Source organism: Sapajus apella, unplaced genomic scaffold (genome assembly GCF_009761245.1).
Source record: "Sapajus apella isolate SASKATOON/1434 unplaced genomic scaffold, GSC_monkey_1.0 scaffold210, whole genome shotgun sequence".
Classification (NCBI taxonomy): Eukaryota; Metazoa; Chordata; class Mammalia; order Primates; family Cebidae; genus Sapajus; species Sapajus apella.
The window spans coordinates 11,170-17,655 of record NW_022437150.1 but is presented as its reverse complement, the minus strand read 5'-3'; the positions used below and the strand labels follow the sequence as shown (position 1 = coordinate 17,655).

Here is a 6,486-nt window from a genome sequence, read left to right as displayed (position 1 = left end):
TCTTGGCTCACTGCAATCTCCACCTCCTGGGTTCAAGCAATTCTCCTACCTCAGCCTCCTGAGTAGCTGGGACTACAGGCATGTGCCACCACACCCAGCTAATTTTTGTATTTTTAGTAGAGATGGGGTTTCACCATGCTGGCTAGGATGGTCTTGATCTCTTGACCTCGTGATCTGCCAGCCTCAGCCTCCCAAAGTGTTGGAATTACAGGCATGAGCCACGGCGCCTGGCCTTTACAGATGCTTATATTCTTGTCATTATTCCCTAATCAATACAGTATAACAATTATTTACATAGCATTACATTGTATTCAGCATTATAAGTAATTTAGAGATGATTTAAAGTATACAGGAGGAAGTGCATAGGTCATATGCAAATGCTATAAAATACCCCGTTCTACATGAGGAACTTGAGCGTTGATGGATTTTGGTATACGCAGGGGTTCCTAGAACCAGATCCCACAGATACCAAGGTACGACTTTATTTTTAAAGAACCTGAAGTATGATTCTAATGCGCAAAGTGTGAGAACCACTGTTGTAGGCCATTTCTGTATCATTGGGATTTTGTGTGTGATTTTTCTGTATCCCTGGTTTTGTGATGATTTTTTAAAATGTGGAATGCTTCACGAATTTGTGTGTCATCCTTGCACAGGGGCCATGCTAATCTGCCCTGTATCATTCCAATGTCTGTATATATGCTGCCGAAGTGAGCACAACCCTAATTGCTGCTTGCATACTTACAGGTTTTCATTATTGTTTAAACCAAAGCCAATATTTATAGTGCAAAGGAAACCCCTGATCATATAGTATAAATCATATTTAACACTACCCTCTAACAACAATTAAAATAATTGTGTTTCTCCTTCAGATCAACAATCCTAAAATGTATAGTGAAGATAGTATTTAAAATCTTATAAAAATATGGGTATTTTCACTGGTATCTTTCATAACTCAAATTTATTAAATTATGTGTTATTTAAATATAAAAAGCAAAATACATGTGTTGGTGTTAAGAAAAACATTATTCATGGCAATCGTTAAAGACAGTAAAGAAAACTTTCTTAAAGGGGGATTTTGCAGTAGGTGAGAGACACTGGACTCAATGTTGAATACAACAAGGAAAAGTGGGAGTTTATAACCAAGGATCAGGGTGGGGAGATGAGGTCTGTGAATGGAAAATTACTGAAAGGAAACATCACAGGTAAGAGGCTTCTGGCTAAACTGAACCAATAGGATTCTTGAAGGCAGGCCAGGGTGATGACATCACTGTGGAATGGTGGAGGATGAGGAACCTAATCAGATAATACAGGATGAAGGATTCTGGCTAAACTGACTCAGCACCATTATTGTTAAAAGTGGGCAATGCAGAGCGACAAACATGTAAGTCCAAAAGTCAGGGCTTAGTTGACAAGAGCCTTCAGAGGAAACTGACTAGAGTTTGGGCATGAAGAGAATGTTTGTCACTGTTCAAAAAAAATACCCGATAAGTAATTAAGTTATTAGAGGTTAGGTGATATATTATCTAAATGTGTTAGTGAGTTAAATGGTTCAGCATTTTTTCTGACTTGAGTTTTATAAAATTTAGATAAAGTAAAAATAGAAACAGCAGTGTTAAGCACTGGAGTTTACAAAATGAAGCCTCCAAATTCTCCCCTGGAGGACTCCAACCTTCATCTTTAAGAATCCAGGGTCTGGGCCGGGCGTGATGGCTCATGCCTGTAATCCCAGCACTTTGGGAGGCCGAGGCAGGTGGATCACCCGAGGTCATGTGATCGAGACCAGCCTGGCCAACATGGCAAAAACCCATCTCTTAAAAAAAAAAAAAAAAAAAAAAGAATCCAGGGTCCGATTTTTCAAGTGTGAGAATAAGATAGTAAAGAAGGCTGAGGGGAACCCAGCAAAGAGAACCAAACACCACTGAAATTTGGGGAGCAGGACCAGCTATGTAAGTTGAAGTGCCCAGTGAAAAATGAAAACGAGGGAGCCCTTATTCAAAAAGCAGGGAGCAATGCTGTTATAATTATGAATATATACTGATATGGGTGTGAGCTACGGGCTCACTCCCAGCAAGATTCCCTCCCAACTCACCTGGGCGCTGCCAGCCTGTGTCAGGAATGACAGCCATTATGCCACACCCCAGAAACTCCGGGATTAGGCTGCAGGATCTTCATCCCTCTTCTGTAGACTCCCTAGGGGCCTTAACTGGTGGAAGCAGGTGGGGAAGAGGAGTCGGGAAAGAGACTGGGGAAGGGTGTCGGTTAGCAGGGCAGATTAGCTGCTGAAAACTCGTCCAGGGGAAGCAGAACTCCTGGGCAGAACTTCTGGGAGCCAACTGACCCCCATGCCTAAGCATGCTACATTGTCCTGTTGGCTCTCACAAAACATAAGTTTAAGGATAAAGCTATTGAGAACTTCAAGACAGCCACTGCAAAACATTAAACCCCAAGAGTAGGGCTGAGTGTGTGTAGGCGTGCTCGGGGGTGGTAGTAAGTCGTGTGACTCCATAGAGCTCAGGCCCATGAAGCCCACCCCTTTGGGGAGCTTAAATTATTCTCCGAATCTTTAAAAGGGCTTTGCGCAATCCCTCGTCTGGAAGAACCGACTGGCAAAAATGTGTTTAAAGACACACCTAGAAAGCGATCTGAGCCTCAGTTTCCCAACAGCGTCCGAAGGCCCAGTGGTAAACACACACACGCTCTTCTCGTCACTAGGAATACCCTTTACAATCTTTGTGAAGAAGTTTCATGGTGTGGGGGACGCAGAGAACTGAATCTTCTCTGAGGGTCCCTGTCGTCTCCACGTCTCCCTCAATTCCGCGAGGAATGATTTTCGCAGGTACACGTGTTTCCTTCTCCTGTTCCCTTTGCTGCGTCTTCAGCTTCTCCTCGGTTTTTCCCACCCGGCGGAGGACGGTGCCCCTGCCCTGCGCTCAGCCTGACCGGGGACACGGAGGCGCCCAGGTGCCTCTAACGCGGACAGGGCTTGCACTGCGGAGATGCAAGAAACAAACCAACCGTGAGTTCCAACTCCAACCCTAGAAATCAGTGTATGAGAGCCCAACACGTTGAATGTCACGTTCCTGAGACAGGATCTCCATCTGCTTTCTTAAGTTGCAAAGGCGCGGACCACAAGTTGTAGGTGGCAGTTTTGGGAAGGAAACAGGAGACAACCCGAGGACGAAAGGCAGAGACTAGAGAGGATGAATGAGGAAACATTGCCCAGCTGGAGAGCGGGGTTAGGAGATGAATAAATCAGTTGGAGATAAGGCACCTATTAGGTAGGGGCAGCAGAGTGGCGCAGCGGAAGCGTGCTGGGCCCATAACCCAGAGGTCGATGGATCGAAACCATCCTCTGCTACAGCTTGTTTTTCCTTCGCATTGCTGGATCTTGCACTGGTCAGAGGTGCTTAAACACCTGTCATGAACGAATGAAGACCTACTGTGACTGACGGAGTAAACTCTGTTTTAACTGCCTGGTCGTTTCTGAAACCTAGTGGTTCCACTTTTAAAGAACTGAAGCATAGGCGGAGAAATGAGTGAATCTGCAAATGGGACAAATGGGAGGTCTGAGAAATGAGGCGATGGAGGAGCAGAGACGGGTGTGCAGAAGAGGGGAAAGGAGACTGAGGACGAGCTGAAGAAAAAGAGAGCGAAAAATGAAGACTAGGTTGAGTGACCTGGAAAAAGATACTACGCAAATCTTGGAGACGTGGGTTTTGAAGGAGGTAATTTCCCAGACAGAAGCGGGTGTCACATGTTTGTTCCTCTGGCATTGCGATTCCAGGAAACCCATTTCTAAAAGAGTTAGGAAAACACCAGAGGAAACAAAGGGTAATTGAACTATTTCTCTTGTGCCATAAAGTTAATCTTTCGTTACCCAAATATTTGATTCTTCTGCGGTTCCTTCCCAGTTACTGGAGTCATTGTTGAAATGCGTATCGTTTCGGTAAGCGGATGAAGGAGCCTGAGCGTCCGCTCTAAAGTCGCCTTTATCCTCAGGAACGATCCTAAGGGCTACTGTTAGCGATCATGAGCTACGGATATATTCACTACCGAAGGGGTCCGACCCCACTCTGAGCTTGATTTTCTTCGTCGTTTCTCATGTAATAAATACTACACAATAATTATCTATTTAACGCATAAACCGTTTGAGGGTTCAATGCTCAATATAATAAAGCTTGGCTGCAGTGCTGAGGCACGGGTATAAGACCAGAACGCTTGAAGACCCCAGTAATTACCAAAATCACGAGCCTTATTAACACTTCTTGGTCAAAAAGGAGCTGATCGTCGAAGCCTGGATAGCTCAGTCGGTAGAGCATCAGACTTTTAATCTGAGGGTCCAGGGTTCAAGTCCCTGTTCAGGCGACTGCTGATGATTTTACTTTAGTCAGATCTAAATCACAGATCGTTTGGGAACATCTTGTGAGGAGAGGGACATATCACAAAGACCAGACAAAGGCAGAGCTTTTTTCATCAAATTATCATTTCTCTACATCAACTGAAACATATCCCCAAGTTTTCAAGAGAAGTGGAAAAGGACATCATATAAAAATAATAAACTGGTGATGGAATGCCTGGGAAATAAAACTCCCTTGAAATTGTTCATGAATCCAGGCATCTGGGGAGCAGCTTGGACGTTCTCGCTTAAAATGCAAAATCTTCCAGAGCAGTGACCTTTGCTTAGTCTGCCTCTATGTTCGTTGGAGTTTAGCCCAGCTTTTCCTACACAGAAAATCTGACCACTTCGCAACAGTTCCCAGTTGAAAAACGCATTTCCAAACTCAAAATTCAAATATACAATTTTTGAAATTGTATTTTCTGTGTTTACATGATCTCTGTCATTATCCTGGGATTTGGATCACAGTTAAGGACCCTGATCATGGGCTTCTAGTGCATGGCTTCTGGGGCAGTGTGCTAAACCACGCCACTTCGAAACAGGTACTAAGAGTTCAGCATTGTTGATAGTTCTTTTGCCTTGTCGCTTTTGTCTTGAGCCTGACAATATTCAGTCCAAACACTGCATTGGAGTCCATTTGTAAGGTCTCACCCTTTCTTTCTTCGGTTATATGATTCATTTGAAATAATTAGGTCCATTTTGACTCTTTCCTCTGAGTTACTTTATTGTGAGATGCAGTTTTACTCTTGTCACCCAGGCTGGAATGCAATGGCATGATCTGGGCTCCCTGCAACCTCTACCTCCCAGGTTTAAGTGATTCTCCTGTCTCAGCCTTCCAAGTAGCTGGGATTACAGACACCTGCCACCATGCCTGGCTAATTTTTGCATTTTTAGTAGAGACGGGGTTTCACTATGTTGGCCAGGCTGGTTTTGAACTCCTGACCTCAGATGATCTTCATGCCTAGGCCTTCCAAAGTGCTGGGATTACAGGCACGAACCACCGCGCCCGGCCTGTTTTATTTTTCATACATACATAAAACATAACATCATTTTAAAAGTTAGAATTATGCAAAAGCAATAATGTTCAAAGAAATATCACTCGCCTTCATTGCTTTTTTTTCTTTCCCTTTCCAACTCATTCCCATCTACCTTCTATAGGTGATCCATTTTACCAGTTTCTTTTTCATCCTTCCTGTACCTCCTTTTGAATAAGCAGGCAGATATATAAATTTTTTTAAACGTCTTCTTCTTTCTCAGACTAAAGCTATTATACCATAGATACTGATCTGCTTTACTTTTTTTGTTTAGCAATATATCTTAGAAATCTCTCCACATCAGTTCATAGAGATCTTCCTCATTCTTTTGTACAGCTACATAAATACTCCACTATGTGGAAGTAATAATCTAACCATTCTTTTATGCTTGAGCATTTAGGTTGCTTAAAAAATTTTGCAATTACAAACAATGTGCAATAAATAAATACGCTTATGTATATTTTTATTTTTTTGGATGTAGCTTTTCAGGGTAAATTGTTAGAATTGGGATTATTGGGTGAAATGATTAACGCATATATAATTTTGTTAGAGATAGTCAAATTCCCCTTCAAAAGAATTGTATTGATATCAATATGCATTCCTACCAGCAATAAATGACACTACCTGTTCCCTGTATGCCTTGACATACTTTTAAAATTTTTACCAATCTGGTAGCACAGAAATAGTATCTTCATATAGTTTCAATTTGCAATTCTTTATTACAGAGTTTGAACATATTTTCACATGTGCAAGTATATGTACATATATATATATATTTTTTGATTATCTGTTAATGTTTTTTGCCCATTTTACTATAAAGTTTTGGCTCTTTTATTCCATTGTTGAAAAATGTTTCTGTAGTATTAACTGTTTATCTGTGATGCACATCACAATTAGTCCCCAGCCCCCACTCCCAACATTTGTTAACTCTGTTTAGAGTTTGCTTATCATGTTTTTGTATCATACTTTTAGGTACTTAAAGATATTAAATTTTCTTTTATTATATCTACAGCTTAAGTTAGAATTAGAAAATTCTTCCTATATCCAGGTTACAAG

The 6,486-nt window shown here is 41.9% G+C and overlaps 3 non-coding genes across 3 annotated transcripts; 2 read left to right on the top strand and 1 right to left on the bottom strand.

Annotated features, from left to right (window-relative positions):
- Window positions 1-608: 608 nt before the first annotated feature.
- On the bottom strand, window positions 609-715 carry LOC116544244. The gene has a single exon (XR_004265868.1). It is a non-coding gene; the product is annotated as a U6 spliceosomal RNA (small nuclear RNA).
- Window positions 716-3,286: 2,571 nt separating this feature from the next.
- TRNAM-CAU lies at window positions 3,287-3,358 on the top strand. The gene has a single exon. It is a non-coding gene; the product is annotated as a tRNA-Met (tRNA).
- Window positions 3,359-4,292: 934 nt separating this feature from the next.
- Window positions 4,293-4,365, top strand: TRNAK-UUU. The gene has a single exon. It is a non-coding gene; the product is annotated as a tRNA-Lys (tRNA).
- The last annotated feature ends 2,121 nt before the right edge of the window (window positions 4,366-6,486 follow it).